Raw genomic sequence first — 24,709 nt, forward strand, 5'->3', positions numbered from 1 at the left:
ACATCTATTGGCCTCATTACGAGTGTGCCGGTCCGGTAACAACAGTGCCTATTGTTACTAGTCCGGCACACTCTGAGTTTGCGGGTGGCTGCTGTTCCACCCACCAGTCCTGACCTAGCGGGTGGGACGCCACCCACCTGCAGACTTTCCAGGAAGCACCAGCACCGTTATCATGACTTTTAGTTTGGATAGATTTGTTAATCCCATAAAGAGAATTGGGAAGTGGAATCTAATCATTCTGGCAATCAAGTTAAATGGACGTCCCAAAATATTGAGAGGGATTAACAGTATATTGAGAGGACTAGTCCTCAGTTGTCCCTTGATGTTTTGACAATGGATATGTAGGGTGGAGGACTGCTTCTCAAACTTTACTGGAATTCTGTTTTGCATAAAACCTATCAAATTGGAAGAGAGGATAATGCAATTGCTATATATAACAAACCATTAATGATAAGACACAAATCATGTATATATATATTTACATAAAATAACCACCAAATATGCCCATTCTAATGAGGGGCAGATTAAAGTGAAAGCTATAAAAAACTCCTATAGAAATTGGGTTCAATCGTGGCGTTCCTCCTGTAGGGGAGTTAAATGGCAGATAATGGTTGGTGTCCTTAGTACAAGAAATGTGAAGAGTATCTGGAACTTATTCGGTGAGGTAAAAGGGAAGAAGAATAAGAAGATATTGAATCATATAAATGAGAAACAATGGCAGGAGTACTTGGGAAAGCATACTTGGGAAAGCAAATTGGATGAGAGACGGTTAATTAGGAGGGGGTTTCTAATAGTCACTTGCTTGATACCTCTTGTGTGATCTCTAAATAATCGAACAGGCAGACTTAAAGCCTCCAGGGCTCTGGGTCCCAATGGTCTTGCTAATCTAATTCTAAAACAGGACTCTGACACATTGACTAGACTATTGGAGGTCGTATGTGACAAGGTTGAAAGATTGGGAAGAATTCCTAACTCAAGGCAAACTGCTATTCTAATACCAGTGTTTAAAAAGTGGGATGTTTCTATGCCTGGAAACTACAGACCACTATCTATGCTTGACACCTCAGGGAAACTCTTTGCCACTTTGTAACGCTCACTTGGCTCCCACGGAGACGCGGGCGTGGCTGGGACTGCTGTGACCTCTTCTGCAGAGATGCGTAAGACCCGGAAGATGGACTGGACTGGATTCCCCAACCTGGCTTTTCTGGCTCAGAGGAATATCCCCCTGTGTGTGAAAAGGAAGGGTTAATAGTCTGCGGGTGATGTTCCAACCTCCCACTTCCCTTCTCTCCCTCCGTGAAACCTTTTTGGGATTCCCTGCGAAGGCTCACCTTATGGACCAAAATGACGAGCTCTCCATCCTGCTTCTGATGCAGGGGCGCGTTGTGATTCCAGTTACTTCACTGGATTGATGAGTTTAAACTAGTTTGTCCATTCCCGTCGTACCGCAAATGTTTATGGCAAGTTTTGGGTTTATATTCACTCATCTGTTCTTTTCTTTCGCAGGTGCTGGAGAAGATTCCGGGCTGCAGGCGATTTGGATGAAGCCAAATTCTGGTAAGAATTCCGATGAGAGATTCCTTTGCAGTTTTAAGTATCTCCTTTAATGTCCAATGTCTTTTTCCCCATAGGTGCCGGGGTACGGCAATGCCGGAGGGAAGGCGCCGTCCCGAAAAGAGCTGCTGTGTCTCTCTTGCAAATGGGTAAGTCTTGAGTGAGCGTATTGCTAATGTTCTCACATGCTCTCACTAATACAATGTCTGTTTATTTTCCCCTTAGGGGCCGGGGTGCTGAGATGCCGAAGGTATGGCACAAACCCGAAGGCGGAGAGGGAATTGAACCACAGGTAAGTTCTACCTAGATTCGTGTTTCCCTTCTCACCTCTCTTTCTCCTTCCTTCCAATAGGTGCTGGATGAGGGTGGAAGCTCCGGATGGACGTCGCAGGACTCGAAAATGCCACGTGCAGGTGAGTGAAATGCAGCGTGCTGCGCGCGACGCGATGCACGTTTAAAATGTTTGCCTTCTTTGCAGGATCGTCGGCGTGCAGAATCCGGAGTGCAGATGTATCAGGTAAGGTTCTTGTTTTCACCTGTTCTCTTCCCTTTTCTTCTTTAGGTGTTTCCAGGATGCTGGCAGGCGTGATGGAGGACCAAGGCAGGAGCAGGCACGGTGAGCGTCCAGCTGCTAAGTGCAGAACAACGCGAAGCGTGGTCTGCTGCTTGGGTGTGGCTCAAATAGCCTTTCAAGTAGTTCCAGGTATGTATTTTTCCCCCAGAAATATGTATTCCTCCATCGGTCACACCCTAGAGATCAAGTAGTCCCTAGAAAAATAGTTCCTTCCAGTCTTGGAAGTTGCAGCATGGTCTGCACAGGTACATTTACACCAAGCACTACTCCCAACCTTCTTCTGTATGAGCCTGGCGCCGATGGCGCCTGGACTGATGTCCCCTATGAGCCTGACGCCAACGGCGCCAGGACTGAGTCCAAAGGGCCCCCATCTGGGGCTGCTGGGACTTCCCTTGAATGCATGGTGTCTGTCTCTGAGGGTGCCGGGCCTGGTTTGGCTCCTTGGAGGCACGTTATAAATAAACAATTACAATTACGATTACAATCTGCCTCAATCAATACCCCAGTACCTTTGACAATGTCATATCACATGGGGTAAAAGGCCTCCTCATACTCACTAACTGTAGAAGGTCGTGAGTTTTAAGAAGGCTTGGAAAAGACTGGATTTCTGGACAAAATCCACAATTCAAAATAGAAATGAAAATATTGAAAATATGAACAAATTGGAAAAAAATACATGTATTGCTGCACCATGAGCTTTTCATCAAAAATGCAGAAATGTCCATTGTACTTACTGGTGACAGCATGTAGCCAAACCAGAATATGGTGTTTGCTCTTAGGATGTGAGCAGAAGTGCCTTCAGGGGGAAAAACAAAGATCTTTCCCCAAGCAGCTCAAAAAGAATTCAGGTTCTGTAAAAGAAAATCCCAAATAACCAGAATCCAGCTAGGGGCCTCAAAAATCCAGAAATATAATTAGGAGTATTTTGACACCTCCAATATCAGAAGCCTGTCTACTCTTCATCTCCTTCGAACCATCTTTGTCTGCCCAGGTCTTCCTGCCAGGACTTTTGCCCCAAACAGCTGTGTCTAGGGGATGAGCTTACTTATGTTATATACCCCCCGGCCCATCCCGATTTTCTAGCCTTCCACTCCTACTGCCCCGGTCTTTCATCGGCTAGTAGGGATTGTGCCAACAATTGTATTTTAGCTGACATCACTTTTCTCTTGCATATACTAGTCCAGGATATGGCTCTGTCCTTCAACGGCCATCTGACCAGACGTTCCGAGCGGGTCCCGCAAGGGAACCTCGTAATAGGGCGGAATGGGTGGGTTTACCGGCACCGGCACCATTACCGGCGCCGTTAAACTGATTCCGCCCACCTCGTAATGAGGCCAAATGACTTTTACCAGAAACTACAAGTTACCACTTTCTCCTGTTTTGTCAGTTTATAGCCTGTTAAATGCCTCAATTGAGTGGTCAGAAATCCCTCAGTTACCCACTCCAACACTCTAGGTACACACATTTCCTAAAGACACACATTTCCTAAAGCATATTTGAGGTTATAGGTAGCATCAAGCCACTGATTTATTTTTACAGTTAAACATGTTTTACAGACAACTTATATCACAAAATAATTCATATTCTAAAAACTAAAGTTCAATCGGTGCAATTGTGAAACATAGGGTTAGTTAAGGTACCACGATTTGTTGTGCAAAATGAGAAAAATACAGTACACTTCAATGTTCTACTATTCCATGAACATTGGACTCAAGGAGTGCTGTAGTCCTACTAAGCTTAATAATTTAACACATTTCCAGATAGTACAGGGAGGTCTGTAAGGGACAACTAGGACTGTTTAGCTTCTATTCTCACTAGGCTCTCATTGTCTTGTTATTTCTTGGTCTAGCAAGTGCTCACTTCCCTATGGGATTCTGGTTTTCTAATATCCCTTTGTTTAAATACCATTTGTGCATTCCAGGTTTAAATGTGCTAGGACAAGTAACTCCTTTATTCGGGAAAGCAAGACAGTTTTCAGCATTGTTAAATGGATAAAAACAGATGTTGTCATATGGGGAATTGGTTCAGCAAATGAATGCAAACCTTTGTGTGATATTTCCGAGTTTTTTATATATTCTATTAATTGGATGGCACCAAGCAGTACCCACAAATTAGCTGGCCAGAGCAGTTCCAACTGCGGTGCATCATTATCTCTCTTTTTGGAGACTTTAATTTGAGAACATTTGCATTAATCCATGAGTCCGAAGCAAGCAGAATGCTTTTAAATTGACAGTATTGGCAGCTAACAGATCGGGTACATGGTCATGTAGAGTGTCATTCTGCATATAATGATGGTCTTGCTGTGAGTGGCTCTGTAATAAAGTAGCGTGGGTGGATTGGTAGTGATGCAGAGAAAGAAGCAGAAAATGATTGTGTTGATGAGGGCAGATGTTAAGCACCCATTGCCTGCGTGTTGGTATGGAAAGTGTTCAGGTGGAGAAAGGACACTGAGTTGGTTAACCATAAGTCAGGTGTCAGGGTTGCAAGAACTGTGACAGATGAGGTGTGGTGTTACTATCCACACCAGAGGGTAGTATTGTTTTGTTGTTTATGACTTGTTAGCTGTTTGACGGGGAATGTGTGGGAAGTAAAATATTTGAGATTTTACCAGTGAGATGCTTAGAAATTGTGGAAAAAAGAGGAACAGGAAGAAAGGTAGTGATGCAAGGTGGGACCTTTCCTTGGTGAGAGAGATAGCAGTCTGGTTTTAAGACTGATTATAGGGTGAACGCTTTCAGGGAGAGGTGCTTGAGTTGTGGTCTGTTGATGCAATTTATAGTAGACCTTATCCTTTCTTAGCTTTGGATTGGTGGTCATAGCAGTTTCTTGAAGAGACATGCCTGGAGCAGTTTTTGTAAATGTCTGGTGGTCCTCTTCCATGCAAAGTTGCTTGAGAAGTGAGGATCATCTCTGCCTTCTCCTGTGAAAGCTAGAACTGTACCTAATCAGCGTTACCTTAGAGCTCTTGATGTTGTGAAGTGCTGGAATGTCCTTATGTTGGAAACTCCACCATGTCTATGATAAGCACAAGGGCTAATGCAGCAGATTTAGCAATATATTGTTTCTTGATTGGCAGCCAATGAAGAGTGTGCAGTGGCCGGGTAATGTGTTTGAGACATTTCATTCAGAGGAATAGTGTGGATGTACTTTAGACTGTCTGCTATCTTTTTATATGAAGTATTCCTGGAAGCATAGATGGAGGCTGTTTGTGTAGTTCAGTCTTGATATAAGTAGTGATATCATGGCCATGGTCTGTGGGTAAAAGACAGATAGACAAAACACAAGAGTAACAGGGGATACCAGGAATATCTAAGTACTGTGACCCGGCCTGGATAGAACATATACAAAATTAACATAGAAGGTCAGAGTACTGTTGTGTTCAAGTGGCGAGTCCCAGTGTAATACACCTGTCTACATAATCTTAATAGCTTCACGATGCACAGAACATTTATGGAACAAATGTGTCTTTCAAAAAACCAAACCATGGGGTGAAACAAATTGAATTCAACCCAGTAGACGCTCACACATAATTCAATATTTTTTATTAACATATATCGAACAAATCAATAAAAAACGGATTTCTTAATAGTAAAAACATACATCAATATTAGTATCAATAAATTCGTTAATCAATCCATCAATTTCATCATTGGACTGACTAGATACATCATTCCCATCTAAAAACCACAACAAACCACATTTCAACCATACTACATTCATACTCAAACCATTCAGCAAATCATTCAATTGTAACAAATATTTCATCAATAAAAACAAACATACTAAAACACAATTATACAATATCTAGTCCATTGTTAGTATGAACTGTGAGTTTAACACCATTGAGCCAGTCCCTTATTTATATGGTCTACTCTGACCCAGGCGAATAAGACTTAAAACTGTTTACAAATAACAGTACATTCCCCGACCTGACGTGTTTCTTTCTGTGTAATATTCAGTAAACAGAAATTCTTCAGGGGCACTATGGTCCAGCGAGGTCGCGTGGAATGTAGATGGAAAAATAAAGAACGTGTATAATACACCTGAATACAAACATGAAAACACAACATCAATCAAGCTGAATGCTTAAGTTTCTGGATTGATCATTACTACCACCATGCTATGGGTGAACGGGGCGTAGAAAAAAGGTTATTAACGTCTGCCTCTAACCAAGGGGAAAACAGGTGGACCGTAATCCAACACCATGATAGAGACACCATATTAATTAGTGCATCCAAAATAGCCATGCCCGCATTTTTTTACCCAGGACCAGCCTTTTTGGGATGCCTGATGACCCGGTGTATGGGAGGTACAGGTTTCCACCACTAATAATCCTAGACCTAGTCAGGGAGTGGGAGGATGACCTCACATCACCCACCTTGTGGTCCCAAGCACTGAGCCCCTTGGAAAAGATGCTCAATGTACTGCACTTCTTGGCTACTGGGTCATTTCAGCAGACAAGTGCCATAATTGGGGGTGTCTCACAGGCCACGCAGTCACGCTGCCTACACCAGGTGTTGGTGATCATGACTGCACGCCCCTCAGTCCGCAGGCACATATACATGCCCGGAACACCTGCAGAAAGGCATGCTGTCATCCAGGACTTTTACAGGGTGGCACACTTCCCCAAGTGCTAGGTGCCATTGATTGCACCCATGTGGCTCTACATCCTCCCGGGGCCAACTAGCACATCTATCGAAACCGCAAGCACTGGCATTCCATCAAGGTGCTGGTTGTATGTGATGCCAAGGAAATCATCACCTTAGTATATGCCAACTATCCGGGGTCCAGCCATGATAATTTCATATTCCGAATGTCCCCCTAACCGGGACCTGGAAGCTGGGCGGCACAGCGACACATGGCTAATTGGTGAGTATAAATGCCTCTACACATGCATGCATGTCAGACACTGAGAAATGGGAAAACCCCACTAATGACAACCATTATCACCTCCCCAGGGGACAGTGCCTACCCTCTGAGCACCTACATGATGGCGCACAATACAGAACCCCACCACACCACCCGAGGTAAGATACAACACAGCCCATACTGCAACCCGGGGCATAGTGGAGCGCACATTTGGAGTGCTGAAGTCGCGCTTTTGCTCTGGTGGGCAGCTGCCATATGCGCCTCCAGTAGTGTGCAGGATCATAGTGGCAGCATGTGTCCTGCACAATGTTGCATCCCGGCAGGGCGTGCCGGTGGACATGGTGGTGCCCCCACACCCCCAACCACATGCACAGCCGCTGCGCATGGGAGGTGAAAGGGCACGTGGTGAGGCAGCCCATACCCAGCTTGTGGCAAATTTCTTCACCTAAAATCCCACCCCTGCGGAGTGCACACAGGCCTGGCACATACCAGCTGACAATTTATGATGATGACAAAAGTGACAGTCAACTGTCACAACCATACCACCCTAAGATTGTTTACCTGGAAGTGCTACATTGTGTGCATCCCTAGCTACTTAAACACACCCAATGCTGTGTCAGTAAAAGGCACACATTCATGCAGCATGAAGGACTGCCCCCTTGCAAAACACTACAAACAAATAGTGGCATTTCACCCAACCCCTCCCTAACCCCATCCTAGCTACCAAACACATCATGGCATGGCATGCGATATGAAAGCAAACAAATGAATGCACATCACATGACAAGTGTCACCAAGTGCACCGTCCCAATGGAAACAGGCCATAGACAGTTGCCTCTCACCAATGAAAAAACAACAGCACACATTAACAAATACTTACCAGCAAGACAAAACATCAGTACAGGATCCAACAGTGGCAACATATGACAGTAAAAAATTAAAGCAGTGCAAGTGTGACAACCTGACTAAGGCAGCACATCGACCCCTTCCAACTGCAGAGTGTTGCTGGTAGGCAAATGTGGCAGTGCACTGCATACAACATGAACTGCATCTGCAAAGGAGACGGGCTCGTTAAGACATGAAAAAGCTACATGTATATATGCAAAAAGTCCTGTATGTAAAACCATATACAAATCCACCATGCAGTGGAGAAATGAGCAACAATTCCCACTAGGGATGTATACACAGTTTGGACTACAGACTGCCCACACAACTTATGGGAGCCCAATGGCTCTGTGTAAGTTACTGTCACTTGGTCACACCCTTTGCGGGCCCATGGAAAGGGTAAGCAGGAGGGGTGTGTGTGTCAGGAACCCAAGTTTCTAATCCAAAGACAGGACAAGCCTGCATGTGCCCAGCTGGAATACACAGTGGATGCCTACAGGAGCCACACAAAGCAACACACTGTAACATTAATTCACAAGCTGAAAGAAAATGGTTATGAACAAAAAAGTAAATGCAAATCAAATATAGAAAAAGAAAAAGTAAATGTAAAGTAAAGGAAATAAATTAAATAATCAAGTAAAAATCAGAAGCATAACCAAATTAAAATAAATGTATGAAAATCAAAATAACAAATCAAGAATTAAAATAAAATGAAAATAATAAATAGAAAAAAGAAGAAGACACAAAGATAACAAATTAATTAAATACATTAAATACTAATTTCATTTAGCAAATTGGATTGAAAAGGGAAAAAAAACAAAAAATAAATTAAAATTAAAAAAAAGAAAATGGCCATGTGTCAACCAGGGGGGAGGGGCACCCAGGATGGGCGAGGTACAGGGTGCAACCCAACACCCACATGCGTGGATGTTGAGAAAAAAAAAACCTCCATGGGCTCATGGCCTGCACGGCTACCCTACAGTGGGAGAACTGCCGTCGCTGTCATCGCCCTTTGGTGGTACATCAGAAGGTTGGCGTGATATGGGAGGCAGACCACGCAAAGCCCTGGCATGCTCCTCCATGTCAGCAAGCATGCAGGTCTGAAAGGTTTGGTTCTGCAGGATGATGGTACGGAGATCCCCATGCAGCACCTCACGGGTATCACGCATTTCTGCCTGCAAGGCCTCGCGTGATGCCTGGATCTCCTCACGGGTTGCCTGGAGCTCAGCTGAGAGTGTGCGTGTTAACTGCTGCAGCTGCTGTTCTGACCTTGTACTCCGGGACACCTCAAGTGTACCCAGAGTATCTCTGGGGATGTGTGTTCTAACCTCAGGGCATCCTTGTGGGCCTGTGACTCTGCAGATATGGCTGTGCGCATAGACTCCATTCCAGACCATCGGTCCCTATTGGACGCCAACATGTCCTCCCTTTGTGAGTGGCACATGGACTCTGTTGACTGCTGCTGGAGCTCCGCCTGCCTTTCAGTGGGGAGAATGGAAGTGGCCACCCTATCCATGGCCTGAGCCATCATCTCACACGATGCCCCCTGTTGTGCTGCTATATTGTACATGGAGTCCTCCCACACAGTATTGCCTTTTGACGCACGGCCACCGTGTTGGCGGGCACCACACCTTTTTGGGGCAAGGTGATGTGCACCTTGCTGTGCTGGCACTGCCTGAGGCTGCAGGACTGCATTCCTCTTTTGATCTGCTAGCCCATGAACAGGAGCAAATGTTGTGGAGTGTGACCCTGCATCGGTAACCGCCACAGGCGGACTTTCCAACACTGAATGCCCCATAGAGGGGTCTACATCCAGTGCAGGTGGGTTGGACAGAACAGCATCCCTGCAAGAAACACTCACCTGCAACAGGACATATGTCTCAATGCCAGATTCAGCACCTGATTATAGAGGTCTCTGGAGGTGTACCCAGAGACACCCGTGGACAGTCCGGTCTGTAGGAGTAAAGGGGTTTCACCCACCACCACCCCACATCCTCCACTGGAGCCTGGTTGTGGCTATGAGTACTCCTGCCGCCTCTGCACCATCTCCTCCTCCTCAACAGCATCTAGTGCCTCATCACCTGCAAAAACATAAAAGAAAACTAATGAATACAGGCATGAGCACCATAGCCCACACACATAGGCATGATGAGGTAGACATCAAGTACATACATGACACATGTCACACATGACAATATCTCTGGCATGCATGTACTTGTAATGAGTTTGAAGAAAAGGCACATGCCAGCACACAGATGGCAAGTATCACAGCCATGGCAGATTTGGCAAGGACACCCAGATGGTAGCAAATCAGTACTGGCATCCATCCATGTGAGATCGACATCATGAAATAGAACATGCAAAATAGTGTGACAAAACACGCATGTGCCACACGCTGCAACAAAGCCAGTGTTCACTAATGTAGTAATGGCAGGCACATGGATACATCAATGGTTGGTCACTTCAACATGACAGAAGACAATTGTCATGTTGAACATTCAAAGAGGGCCCCAAAGTGATTGTGTGCAGGCCATGTGTAGGTGCACATTACTCAATCAGCCTGATTGATGAAATCATTCCCATAATAAGGAAACATATGTGGCCCATTGTGGGTTGAAATCTTTGTCTGAAGTATGTTACATTTGGGGCAGAATGGCACAAAAATGTGTGGTAAACATGCAAAGGATTTCATTAATCAGGCATAATGAACAGGAAAACAGTATGAACAATGTTGTGGCAAGATGACAGTTGAAGGGCAAGTGCAGTAATCAGGTGCAAATTGCCAACTGTGGTCCGAAGGGATACTTGAATACCAAAACCCAAGGCCGGGTATGGTTTGGAGGCACCACATGGGTGACCCATAGCAGTCATGACTACACAGCCTCACCTGGCACTCAATCAGAACACATCACTCAAGCAACATACACATGGTTTGCACACACATGCATGGCCACTCACCCGACAACCGGACATTGACTCAAGATCTGGCAGGTCTCCCACGCCTTGCATCTGATCCTCTGTGATGAAGACTCCAGCAATAGACTCATGTTCTGTGAGTACTTCCTCCTCTGGTGGAGACCCACTGCCAGTCACCAGAGTAGAGGCATGATGGGAAGCCAGCTTGTTCTGTGCTCTACGTTTGAGGTCACTCCACCGCTTAGAGCAATCATCAGCTGTGCGCCTGACAAATCCATGGGCACTAATCTGGTCTGCAATGCACTGCCGGTGGGCCCTACGTTGAGCAGTCATAGTCTTGCACCCTGCAGTCATCAGCATTTTGCGGCCATGGGCTGACACATAGCACACAAGTGCGTCTAGTTCCACATCATTGAAACTACGCTTCCTTGACATGCCGGAGGGGGAGCCGTGTCTGGGGTCCCAGCCTGTACCGCAAGAGCACCCTTCTTCATTTTGGGACGTGGTGCAGACCCTGAGTGGCTTATGCCACTCTGGTTGGTAGGGACTGAAGCGCAGGTGGACTGGGCACTGGAAGTAGCCAAAGGCACGATGACCAAAGGTCTCACTGCAGTCATTGGCTGCTGGATGATGTTGGCAGGACCAACCTCGGTGTGCTGGACTTGGAACAACACTGTCCTGGCTGGGAGACTCAGAGCTGGGGTGGATTGAGCTGCAGCTGCTCCTGCAGCCTCCTTACCCTGGCTACTTGTGGCAGCAGATGACATTGCTGCCCCAGATCCACGGTGCCCGGTGAAAGCAACTTTTACCGCCAAACGTGGCTTTGACTTGGTGACACGAAAGTCAGCCTGGGAGTCTTCTTGTGCCGGTTCGGTTGACAATATGGGCCGGGTTAACAAGGCCTGAGCTGGGATGGTGTCAGCTGCATCTCCCCGACCCATTGGTGTGGGGGGCATAGGTGTCCTGGATTGGTCCTCAACACACTGGCCTCTTGGGCCACCCTGCACATCCTGGCCACGTCCCCTACCGCGCCCACCTTTGCCTCCCTTACTGCTTGGTCACCTCCTAACCATGGCACTAATGTTCTTGTGTGAATGGGAGGTGCAGTAAACAATTGTCCTGGGCAATTAGGGTCAAAGGGGCAGGGTAATAGATGGAATATGTACCCTAGTGCTCTAGCAAGGCTGTCTGTGACCCCTGGGGGAAGATGACGGGTCACGCAATGCTCAGGCACCCTAAAAACAAAATTTAACATGCACGCGACCCCTGGTAGCCAACGTGTGTGGAATAAAGAACCCTCACTACACTGTGGCACGCAGAAACACAAAAAGAAGCATACGCCTGGTATACACTGGCTACAATAACCTCTGAATGGGTGCGCGACACTCAGGGACAACCACAGTTGAATAATACGTGCGCGACTCACCGTCTGCCTGGAAAAATAATGTGAAAAAGACGCACGTGTGTGCATTGGCCACATCCCGCTGTCTGAGTATACAAGGAGTACGAACTGGAACTGTTGTGAAGTAATCCCGTGTGAACTGACAAGAAGTACAAGAATCACCAGCTCGTTCTCCACAAAAAGCACGTACAAGAAAATGGTGTCCTACGCGTACCTTTCAACCCAGCCCACACGTGCGACGTCACTTACGCGTGTATGCGCTAACGGCCTTTCCTCCAATTACACGCAGTGACACCCAGACGTGCAGTTTTTGCACGTATATAATCTACAGGCACCCGTGTGGAGGGAAACGCCCACGTGCTTTACGTCACAGACGCGCTTACTCACTAAGGGCCTTTCCTCAAATTACACGTTGACGTGCAGTTTTTTCACGTGCCAAATCACTCCGTATCAAGCTGGCCACGCGACAACACACGGAAGACCACGCTCCTGCACAGAAGGCCATTTTCCTACCCCCTCCAGAGCCCAGAGCACACTCCCACCTACCATCTGCTGCTGCCTGCCTGCCTGCCGGCCACGTGCCCTGCTGTTTGGTGCCTGCACGTCAGCCATCTGCAGGGGTCCAGTTGCTGTGACCACCCCTGCTGGAACAGAAGATTCCCGGATGGCATTCCCTCGCTCCACAGCCCAGCCCCAGGACCCAGTTGCCCACCCACACCTGCCTCAGGGTTTGCCATGTCTGACACAACACCATCTGGCACCAGTGGCAACCCCCCAGCAGAGAGGCAGAGGGCTGCCGGCTTCAGTGCCAATGAAGTTGGCATCCTGGTGGAGCAAGTCCTGGGGCATTATGATGCCCTCTTTGGAAGTTCACACGCCGACAATGAAGGACGGAAGAGGATCTGGAAGGACATTGTGGCTGTCATCAACGTGGAGGGGGTGGCAGCCCGCGACATGCAACACATCCGGAAGCGCTGGGAGGACTTCAGGTCCAAGACCCTCAGCAAGGCCCGGCGCCTCTTGAGGGCAAAGCATGCATAGGGGTTCCGGGTCCGCCTTACCAACATCCAGATGAGGGTCCTGGAACGCATACACCCAGTGCTCCACCTCCAGATCCTTCAGAGGCAGACCCGGCCAGAGTCGAGCGGTAAGTGTCCATGCGTACTGATTGGACGCTGTGCATGTTGAGGTGTGGCAGGAGTGTGCAGGTTGCACATATTTCTTGGAAGGGCCATGTATGGATGTGTATTTACGGGACATAAGCCTGCCACATGCGAGTCCAGTCATGTGTGAGGCACATCAATGGTGCATGTGTTCAAATGCATGGTACCCAAATGCATGTGTCGGTGCGCACATGTGCATAATTATGTGTATGTACTGTGGCATGGTTGTGGTGTGACACATGGATGCTGGTTCCACCTTCATGTATGTGCACAATGTACATGTGCGTGTGTGTGTATTTGACATGTGTGCCACTGTGATACACCATGGATGCATGTGACACCGACATGTAGGAGGCTGATTGGCAGATGTGACATGGATGCCGATGATTTAACTGCGACAGGTGGTGGAGCTGTACAGATGCATGTATCTCTGGTGGCATGTGTGCATGTGCTTGGCACTCCCCGTGCTGCATGTGACATCGGCTAACCTTCGGATGCTCATGCTGTTGTATGTGTATGGATGGTGCTGCCTGCTGCAACATTCCTGTTAATTTGCGCATGTGTGTGGGTTCAAATGATAGGAGTGTTGGGGATTGTGATGACATGTGTGGAGTTTGACACTGCCACTCATGTGCAACTGTCATGTGTGTATCAGACCATTGTACAGTGCCCTGATGACTGTGTTCTGTCTTTCCCTGTCTGCAGCGTCAACTGATGAAGAGGGCGGAGGCGGTGCTGTGGAGCACAGCGGCAGGGATCCCACCGCCAGCCGGAGACACAAGGCCCAGCTCCCCTCCCAGGTTGTCATCTTTTCGGGGAGTGAGGGTTCTGGCCCCGTGTCCGCGGCTGCAGCTGCCGAGGGTAGGTCCAAGAGGCAGAGGTCGGAGGTGGACTCCTCAGCAGCAGAAGGGGCAGCTGAGACCTTACAGGGGTCTATGGGGGAAGATGGCACCGAGTCATCCAGGTTGGTAGAGGGTTTGGTTGAGGAGGAGGCCGTGGAAGGGCCACACACGGGGTCTGGAGGGGGGATTCCACTGGTGCTCCTGTGACTGCATCATCCCGCACCAGCAGGGATGCATTCGTCCAGACCCGTTTTCATGGAGGGGATCCGCTAACAACTAGCCTTCCTCTCCCTGCAGACGTGGCAATCCAGGACCGTGTTAAGCCTGTCCTGGCTGGGGTGGCATTGCGTCAACTTAGCATCTGGGATAACATGCAGGGTTCTCGTGAGGATGCTGCATCTTATTTCAGATGCCTCGTTGACTGCGTCGACTGGCAAGGAGGGATAACCAGTGCTGGGTACCTCCGTGTGCTGGGCCTTATGCCGCCCCCTCCTCAACTGAACCCCCTATGCGCCAGTCGTCCTCCGTGCCATATTCCGGCTCAAGTATCACCGGGCCACCCTGTGGAGCTGCCTCTGACCCAGCGGCCAGGCTGGTGGAGGACACATCCCTGCCACAGTCCGGAGTCGGAGGTCCAGCAGGGGTGGCCAACCCAACAACTGGACCCCAGCAGGAGGAGGACGTGCAGCCATCAACACGCAGGGCACATGCATGGCAGCAGCAGGCTAAAGGTGGGAGCGATAATGGCTCGGGGCCATCAACATCAGAGGGGCAGGCATCGGCCAGAGGGCAGGAGGACCGTGGTTGGGAGTGTCTTCCATGTAGCAGCGGTTGGGCCAGCAAATAAATGCAGAGCGGCGGTGGGCAGAAGAGGCATGGCTCACTATGGTCAAGGCGGAGAACTCCATGCACAGGGCGCTGAGGCGGGATGAGTGCCTCGAGGAAATTCGCAGGGAGTTGGAGTTGGACATGGCATTATCCCTGCGAGTCCTCGGGGCCAGGGAACAGGCCTGCCTCCAGGACGTTGAACAGGAGTTCGATGATGCCCTGGCCCGGGAAATCAACAAGTGAGCCGTAGGACTTGCCTGCCGCCATTGTATATAGTTCATTAGTGTTAGGTTTCCTTTCTATTTTTCTTTCATTTGGGGCACATGGACTATGCCCCAACTTTTTGCATATAGTTATTTATTAGGTAGGGTTTTTTGTAGGTTTCCTTTGGATTGTTGGGCTCATGGACCCTGGATTTTTACATTGTATATAGTTCAGGAATGGATTTGACTTCATTGATTTTTTTTTTCTTCCCATGGAGCAATGGTTTTCTATTTTTTTTTACGTTTGGATTTGCTTTGATGGATCAACTCTTTGGAGCCATTTTCATTTGATTTTGTTTGGATTCAGCATTCATATATTTTTCATTCATTTTGGGCATCCAGCCTTTTGTTTATTATTTTTTTTCTTGTGTTATTTTCTTTCATTCCGTTGATTTTGTATTTAATACATTTTGATTTCAAACTTCATTTGTGTGGTATTCTCTCATTGGTTTTGTGCATGTCACAATTTGGGTTTTCTCATTCACTTGCCCCCATTGTGTGTGTCTGACGGACATGTATTGATGTGCATACTTGTCATTTGGGATCTATCATGACATGGGGATTTCAATGTGGAGTGGATGGAATATGTGGTTGGGTGTTTGGACTGGGGTGGCGTGGGGTGGGATTTGGGTGGCCATAAGCGCCATGAGTGTGGATCGTGATGACGTGTTGGGGGGACATGAGTCGGGGCCTGCTGGCAGGTGCCCGTCACTGCTGGGAGGGTGGGGGTGCAGGGGGACATGAGTCGGGGTCTGCTGGCAGGTGCCTGTCACTGGGGGTGGGTGGATGGGCGTGGGGACATGAGTCGGGGCCTGCTGGCAGGTACCCATCACTGGGGGTGGGGTGGGGGACGTGAGTCAGGGCTCACAAGGGTGCTCACAAGTGCATGGTGCCTTGTGGGCTGCCTGCAGGACATGGTGAGGGTTGTAGGGTAGTCCCCTGTGGTGTGTGCTGCCTGCCGGGCATGGGGAGTGGGGAAACCGCACACCCAGGAGGGCACACAATGCCAAATAGCATGTGAAACTCCCCGCATACACCGCAAATACACATACCCTGCTCACACAAGGCCTATCGCGTGTGATACTCCCCACGCACCCCCAAAATACACGTACCCCACTCTCACCCAAGGCCTATCGCATGTGATCTCCCTGCGCACCCCCCAAATACACGTACCCCTCTCTCGCCTGGAGTATTGTAGTATCACGTGTGAAACTTCCCGAATATCCCCCAAATACATGTACCCCGCTCTCGCCCAAGGCCTATCGCGTGTGAAACTCCCTGCGCAACCGCCAAATACACATACCCCGCTCTCGCCTGCAGTATTGCGTGTGAAACTTACCATGCACCCCCCAAATGCACATACCCCACTCTCGCCTGGAGTATCACGTGTGAAACTTCTTGCGTATCCCCCAAATACACGTACCCCGCTCTTGCCCAAAGCCTATCGCGTGTGAAACTTCCCAGGCACCCCCAAAATACATGTACCCCGCTCTCACCTGGAGTATTGCGTGTGAAAGTTCCCATGTATTTCCCAAATACACGTACCCCTGCTCTCGCCCAAGGCCTATTGCGTGTGAATCTCCCCACGCACGCCCCAAATACACGTACCCCATTCGCATAAGGCCTATAGCGTGTGATACTCCCCGCGCACCCCCGAAATACACGCAGGCACCCCATCCACCCTGGGCATGCCTCACAGGCAGCCCGCTGACCCTCCCCATGCCCTACAGGCAGCCCATCCACCCTTTGCATGCCCCACAGACAGCCCACGCCACAGGGGGTTCTTTTTCTACCCAATTTACCTGCCGCAAGCGGGGTACATGTATTCCGAGGGGTGCACCAGTACATTTTCACGCTTTTGGGTGCCGTGAGTGGGGTGCGCGTAGTATTATCACATGATTACAGTGTACCGGCCCCGTAAGATGGTGCAGGGTTAGCGCGGCCCTTTGCGCTGCATTGGAATGGCTTTTCCTTGCGCAAGGGGCGTTCTTGGGGGCATAACTGGCGCTGCAGGATGTTCTCTGCACCAGCGCTCAAAATGGCTTGGTAATTCCATGAATACACGGTGCGCCAGAAAGCTGTTTAGTGCACACGGCTGGCGGACGTTGCTGCATGCTCCCTCTCTGCGCTGCTCGCGTTCGCTGCCTCTGCGCTGAAATCTATGAATTACCCCCTGTAATTCCTGTTTATGACAAGCACTGCCACAATGTCCATTATTATGTCTATGCTCGTGGAGATAACTTCTGTGCCTTTTTTATAAATTCTCTTTTAGAGCAGCTGGTCTTTTCTGCATCACTCATGGGCTTAAAATCATGCTAGGCCTCACGTTTGTTGTTATGACTCGCTGAGCTGTCATTGTTGAAATGTTCTAAAACCTTTCCATTGAAAGGAGTGTTTGGGATTGGGCACAAGCTGTCTCTGTCATTTGGTTCAGGTATGGATTTTTTAAGAAGTAATCTGACAAAGCTGGTGGGGCACATGCACAAATAACGAGCCACAAAGAAAGGATAAGAAGGCATGTATTAGACCTTACTCATTTATAATCATTTTGTATAAGTTAGGGGGCATTCTTCTTCTGGGGATCCAACGTGGTTGCATAAACTGATGGTAAAGAGTCGGCCTTGTATGAAGAATAGGTTGAACAGCGTCAGCGAAGAGGTGCTCTGTGTGTTGGATATTGGTCCCCTCGTCTGGTGGAATAGAAGTGTTCCTTTAATGTCTAAGGGTTGTTGGATGTGTATGATGATTACTTAGAAATGCACAGCACTGTTCTTGAGTCAGTGTGGGATCTGTGATACAGGCTACTCAGTCTATGAATTCTTGAATGATCTTAAACATCTCCTTTTGACTGTGTTGTCCCACTTCTGTTCATATGAAGTAGCATGTTTTCTTGTCTATGACAATTTCTAGCATATTGTAATTATTGTCTGGATAATTGAAAAATATAAAACCAGGACCTCTTTAAAAGAAAGCGTACAAACAAGGGTAAGCATGTAATTCAGGATGAACATTGGTGCTGCATGAATCCCTAGTGGTGACAGTGGCTGCAGTCCGGTTTGAAGGCGGACAATAGGGGAGAAGCTTTCTGGCAAAGGTACTTGAGTTATGGTCTGTTGATGAGATGCATGGTAGACCATTGCCTTGCTAAGCTTTGGCTTGGTGATTATAGCAGTTAGTGGAAGAGACATGTCTTGATCTGTTTCCTGACAGTCTGGTGGTATTGTGTGAATTATTAAAAAATATAAAATAAATGAATGCAGCCAGACCCTCTTTAAATAAAGGCTTTGAAACGAGGTTATGCATCTCATTTAGAGTTAACATCTGTGTTGCAAGAGTCCCTAGTGAAACATAACAAAAATACTTGAGTATACATACATATATCAGTTCTCTTAGCAAATTATGAAATCCTCTAAAACTAAAATGTAATTTCAGAAGATAATGTATCAAGCTTAATGTTGTGCCCATCTCCCTATAAGATTATATATTAGGAACAATGTATTCAAAGGCCTACCTAGATGGCTTAACTATTGTAACTAAAAGTTCCGGAAGTAGCTCAAGACCCTCCTTATCTCCTCTGCCTTCTCTCTCTCACTTCCTTGCTAACCTACCTGTCTGCTGCCCCGGAGGGTTGTTTGGTTTCCTCAGAGTCCCACTGAGTATCAGGCTCCTCTGCAACCAGTTTTCCTCTGCACTGCCTCCTGGCCTACTGCAGACTTAGGGGCTGTAACTGTAACCCCTTCAGGCCCCCTGACCCTTGCACCTACCCAGAGCTGCTCTTCCCCTGGCTACACTTGATCAGAGACTTGTTGCTCTGATCGCACTTCCCCCTGCCTTCTCCCTTGCACTCACCCTCTAATTCCCTCTGCACTTCCCGTTGTCGCACTTGCACAATCCAAATGACATAAAGCTTAGTAGGATTGTTTGTCCTGTCCTCCCTTTGTCTTCCCTCACTTGTCTTGTCTTATGGCACCTAGAAACACTTGTTTACAGGCGCGTTATAAATGCCATATCATATCTGTAGGGAAGGCATGGTATAACAGGTATGACACTGACACAACAGATATAATTTATAAAACCGTTATTGAAAATGTTGGGGTTGGAGAAACTCCTATTTTGCCCGATAACTAAGATGGGAGTAGTCTCGACCATCAAATGAGGAACAAAACAGTCCTACTGCAGTCGGTCAAATCAAAATGACCTATGCTAACAAAAATCTAATGCCTGCACAATATCTTATACAAAAAGGTGTAAAAAGGAGAATTGTATCCAATCTATGTTCAAAACAATAAAGGTAGTTGAAGCAGCTCTCCTCCTCATGTTAAACCTCAAGGAGTAAGGCTGTCTTTGTATTCATGATGACACTCTCTGGCTCGGCTCCGAACACTCTAGGCAGTTTCCAAACCATAGATTGGGGCCCACCTGGCTGTCCACACTAAAGTCTCTTTCTTGACTTTCAAAATTGTATTCCAACATAAGGTTCACAAAGGTTTCCCTCTGCTGTCAGACCTTCCAGCTCACAGTTTACAGAGGTCCACCTCTGCCGGGCTCAGACCTTATAACCCCCAGTTCACAAAGGTCCCCCTCTGTTGGGCTCAGACCTCTCATGTAACCGTTCAACACAAACCTTCAAGGGGGCTCCCTTCACCAAGCGTATTGTTCTTCAGATCTCTCCTTTTGGATGTCAAAGACTTTCGAATGCGTATGGCTCTCATTACAGACCACAGCAGGACCACTTCAAAGTTCACGTTTACTCTCGCTTAATTCAATTTTACTGTTTCTTCACTTTTCAGCTTCATAGAATGCACCTTTCACAGATTCTTTCAAATGGGCTACTTCCTTTCACCAGACCACTCAGTTACTCAGCTGCCTTTTACTTCAACGTTCATTCACCAGTCTTTCTTTCTTCGTGTCTCATCCACACGTGTGCAGCCTTCACTTGTGATAAAATGTTGCTACTTCATTCGCTTCAACACTCACCGGTCTCTTATGTCGCTTGCCAACCCATCGACTGTGTGTGATTCTTTCTTGTTTTGCTATTTCCAATTCACTAGTCAAGGTTGTACACCAGAGGCTTGGCCTCACCTCCCCAACTCTGCTGTTCACCTGGGTGGGTCGCTGGCATCCTTAAAACACAATGCAATCTTCACTTGTGGGATCTGGCCTTCTCCAAGTGTCTTTTGCAGCATGTCGGAGTCAACTACCTCCAGTAGGGAACCCTTGGGGTTTTTCAGCCCACTGCTCTTGTCCCTTGGTCCGTTACTCTGCTCCAGTAGGTGTGCCTTCATCCCAGAGGTTTGTCTCGTACTCGTGTTAAGCCATTGCTCAGAGTGTGTCTTTAGGTGTTGCCTTTGATTTGTGTGAGGAGTGCTAACTGGTATCAGCAGTATGCACCTAGTGTAAAGTGCTGGACCCAATTAACGGGACATGTCCAGTACGATGGAAGAGAGTTAGTCTTCTTACTCCCAGTCAGCCCCTTCCTCGGCTCATTGTTTGGGCAAAAGGGGGGTGGACTTTGGAAAATCCTACACAATAGGATGGGGTAGATGAACAGAAAAACGGGTCTCACCATCAACTGCCCCACCCCCACTCCCTCACTCCCCAAAGACCCCTCACCCAGGACATCCGCCTGCACTGGTCCACCCCCAGGAACTGGATTCAAAAGTGATGGCCGTGACCAGGCTACCTGGATGACTAGTCCCAGAGGACTAGCGGGTGGGACACCATTTGGTTTCTCATGTATCATATCACATAATAAAGAGAAGTGCTCTCTGTTTTTTTTAGTGTTTTACTTTCAGTATACAAATTCTTTATATGTTTATATTTGAATGATTTAAACTGGTGAATTATGAAATAATGTGCTTTTATTCCTCAAACTTTATATTGTTGCAATGGTAGATGAATATGATAAATGGAGAAGAGGAATTTGCCTAATCAAATGAAATTGTTACTAATCAAATGCACTTGTTTAGATATGGTTAACTGTAATATTAATTGCACATGTTCATTTCTAAATAAAGATTTGACTTACTGACTAGTGCTCGCACATTCATGCCAATTGCAAGAATTATTTTCGCCTCTTTTATTAACAGTGTCTGGCATGCTTGGGCACAATTGTCAAGGTCTTTTTTCTAATATCTGCTATATGTTTTTTCCATGCAAACCTATAACAAAATACTCTGTAGGATTAAGGCCCACTATTTAGGAAGAACACCTGTTTGTCTTCTGATTCTAGTCAATCATACAGTTTAGGTTATTCCTCTGTGTTTTGGGGGCATCCATACCATCACCCTAAAAGACATAAATCTGATAATCAGCTCTCAGCAGGTATTCTCCTCTACTGTTAAGTTACACACACTGATCTGTCATGGCAGTGGTGCACTCCACTTGACTGCAAGCAGAGTTCTCTAGTCAGAGACCCTTTAAATGTTCCTCTCTTTGCTCATAACTATACTCTTACAACTACCAAAACCTTTCCTTTCAGGTCCTCTTTGTTACCTTTCTCAATTGAAAGATAGAACAAGAGACTATCTTCTCTTCTTGTACTTGAATATGTATTTCCTTCATGCCAGTCATATAACCATTTAGTAAGACATCCCCTTAGCTTGGGACATTTGGCTGCACGTGACACAAAACCATGCTTTAAGTCAGGGACTTAACACCCACTTAGAAGATAGATGGCAAGCCCATTGTCTTTCTGATAAATCAGTTACGTTACTAAATAGTTGCCCAGTGCAATAAGGTTAATCTTCGGGGTACAGTCCCAACAGTGTTTTGTTCCATCGCTGGAAAGTGTGTCATTCCTTGGTTGGACTTATTTGCTTTAAAAGAGAATTAGCTTATAATGTATACGTGTTACTTTGCTCATTCCCTCGAAACTTGTGTGATTGATCCCTACTTACAAAACTAACAAGAAAGACTGTTGCGTGCATTCCCACAATCCCGTTCACACCAAGGTGGTTAATGAAGATAGAAAGCACACACATTTTAAATACCCACACAATGCTCATCTTGGTTGAGGGTTCGGGATAGTAATTGAAACGTAGCCGATTCACATTAAATGGACTCTTTCAGCTAACACCAAACTGAGTACACCTTCACTTGTCGTTGTTGAAGTTGCACTCATAGGACTGCAACTGCAAGGTTGCTCACATTGTGCCTGTTCACACATGGAGATTCATACAAGGCATGCCGCAGTTGAGTACTTTGGATTTCATTTTCAGGAATTTTAGAATTGAATGGTTTGCCCTTTCAGCATCATGCAACTATTATGCCACCATGCAGTCTTTTTTGTGGTCATCTACCCTGTTTGAAATGTACACTCTATGTTCATCTCAGGAACACTTTGTATAGAAATCTGAAAAGGGATTGTAATTTATTTTGGTGACCCTCCCTCAAGTGTGGAAGTGGTCTGGGCTTATTGTGTGCTTTTGTGGGTACATCCACATAGTTAAAACCAGTTCCTCTTAAAGTAATACTCTGATGGAACCTTATAGTTCCATCCACGATCGGAGTCTTTTGTAATAATCAGGATGTGTTTGTTCTTCCTTCTCTTTACCTCAATGAAGGAGTGGTATGCCATTGTTTGGACACTGTACTGATAATACTGTTGAAGTAATTGGATGTTGTTTTTAAATGCATGTACATTTTGGCAAGCACGAATGTTAGATTGGGCCATCCAGGCTAATCTAACTAGTGCTCTAAATCTCTGATTTCAGAGAATTAACTTTAACACGTATTCGAACAATCTAAGAGTGTTCAGGATTAATCAAATAGGGAAACATAATCATCATGGACTGCATTACAAGAAATATTTATTTTGTTATGGCAACATGGGGTTAACCAATCGTATTTGTGGAGCATTATTGTCAGGTTATGGGGCATCTCCAGCTCTTCCGCTGTGGTGTCCTTTAATACAACCTTTATTGCTATAATTTATTTAATGATAGTGGTAGTTTGCTTTCAAGTTGAAGTGTTGGTCTGACCTGGATATAGCCTCATGGGATGCCTCATGAGTCATAACTTTCCACATAATAGTACCTCAGGTCTCACACTCACTAACAGTGCTGTCTAGTTCACTTGACCAACTGATTTGCGTGGGTAGTATACAGCATTGTGGCAGGATAAGAGAGAATGGGTGTTAAACTCCCAAGAGGAAACAGGGCAATAATTGTTTTTTAGAGGGCAAGTGTAGTTGCCTGTCTCAAGGAAATAACTCATTAGATTAAGGACTGTAATGAGGAAGGATACCTTGACAATCACCACATATTTATCAGGGTGAACCCTTCATCTCACTTTTCTTTGGACGAGGTCGTTATTTAGGCTTGAAAGATTAGGTGGTATTAGTTAAGGGATGCAGTGTAAGTTCCCTTGGAAAGCATTTGCAACAATAATTAACTATCACTTTAACTTCTTTCTACTTCATTACTTTTAACAAATTCATAAACAATTATGAGCCTTATTCATGGAATTATTTGCATGAAAAACCCAGATTTGCGCATTTTTCACGCAATGAATTCCATGAATCAGGCTGTATATCTCAAAAGGCTATGCTGTTCTCAAAGTTTTCGTTGGATGAGCTACGTATATAAGATGTGCACAACTGATAAGCACCCATTTTATGATTTCGTTTTACTCCCTAATGTGAGAAATTCAGCATCCACTGTGTTTTGTGGTCATGTCCCAGAGACTCCTAGGATAATGCACCACCTGAAAGAAGAGCAGTAGATGATGGAGATATATGGAGCCATGTTGTTAATGGTGTCCTACATAACGTGTGTGGGACAAGAAGTGAGATGCCCCTAAGTCAGTCAAACATTTCACATTTGAGAAAATCTTCGTAGGAGAGGAGGGTTTGAAGTCAATTAATATAGGAATGTTCTCAGCAGGGGCTCAGGTGGTGCTGATGAATTTTAAATTTAACATGTGATCTTTATCATTAATAATCTGGATTATTATCACTGCAAGCTTGGGCCAACTTGGCGGTAAATTCATTTAAGATTATGAGGTCAGTGGCCAGTTGAGGTTTTGTGCTCCATTCATTCAAGGTTTAAAGTATTTTCAGAGGATTATGGTACAAGATCCTCTGACACGGATCTTCCAGGGGATGTTGTCAAGTTGGGAAGAGGTCTGCCTCCACCTGTATACTTGGTTAGTTTGATTCTTGTATGTGTTGAGCTCATCATCACACTAATCGTTGAATCTTTTCTCTGGGGATGTGAGATGTTCCTGGATGTCTGGCGTTGGATGGATTTAATGGGTTACCTCTGGTACATATTTTCTAGGAGGGAAAAAAGAAATTGGTACGTCTAGCTCTGTTATGTTTCTCAGGGGTCTGAAAGAAATAGTTGTAGGATGTGTGTGTGATTGTTATATGAGCTTTTTTGCGTGCTGCCACTTGCTACATACTAGGTGAT

This window comes from Ambystoma mexicanum, chromosome 1q, assembly GCF_040938575.1.
Source record: "Ambystoma mexicanum isolate Mex_15411 chromosome 1q, UKY_AmexF1_1, whole genome shotgun sequence".
Lineage (NCBI taxonomy): Eukaryota > Metazoa > Chordata > Amphibia > Caudata > Ambystomatidae > Ambystoma > Ambystoma mexicanum.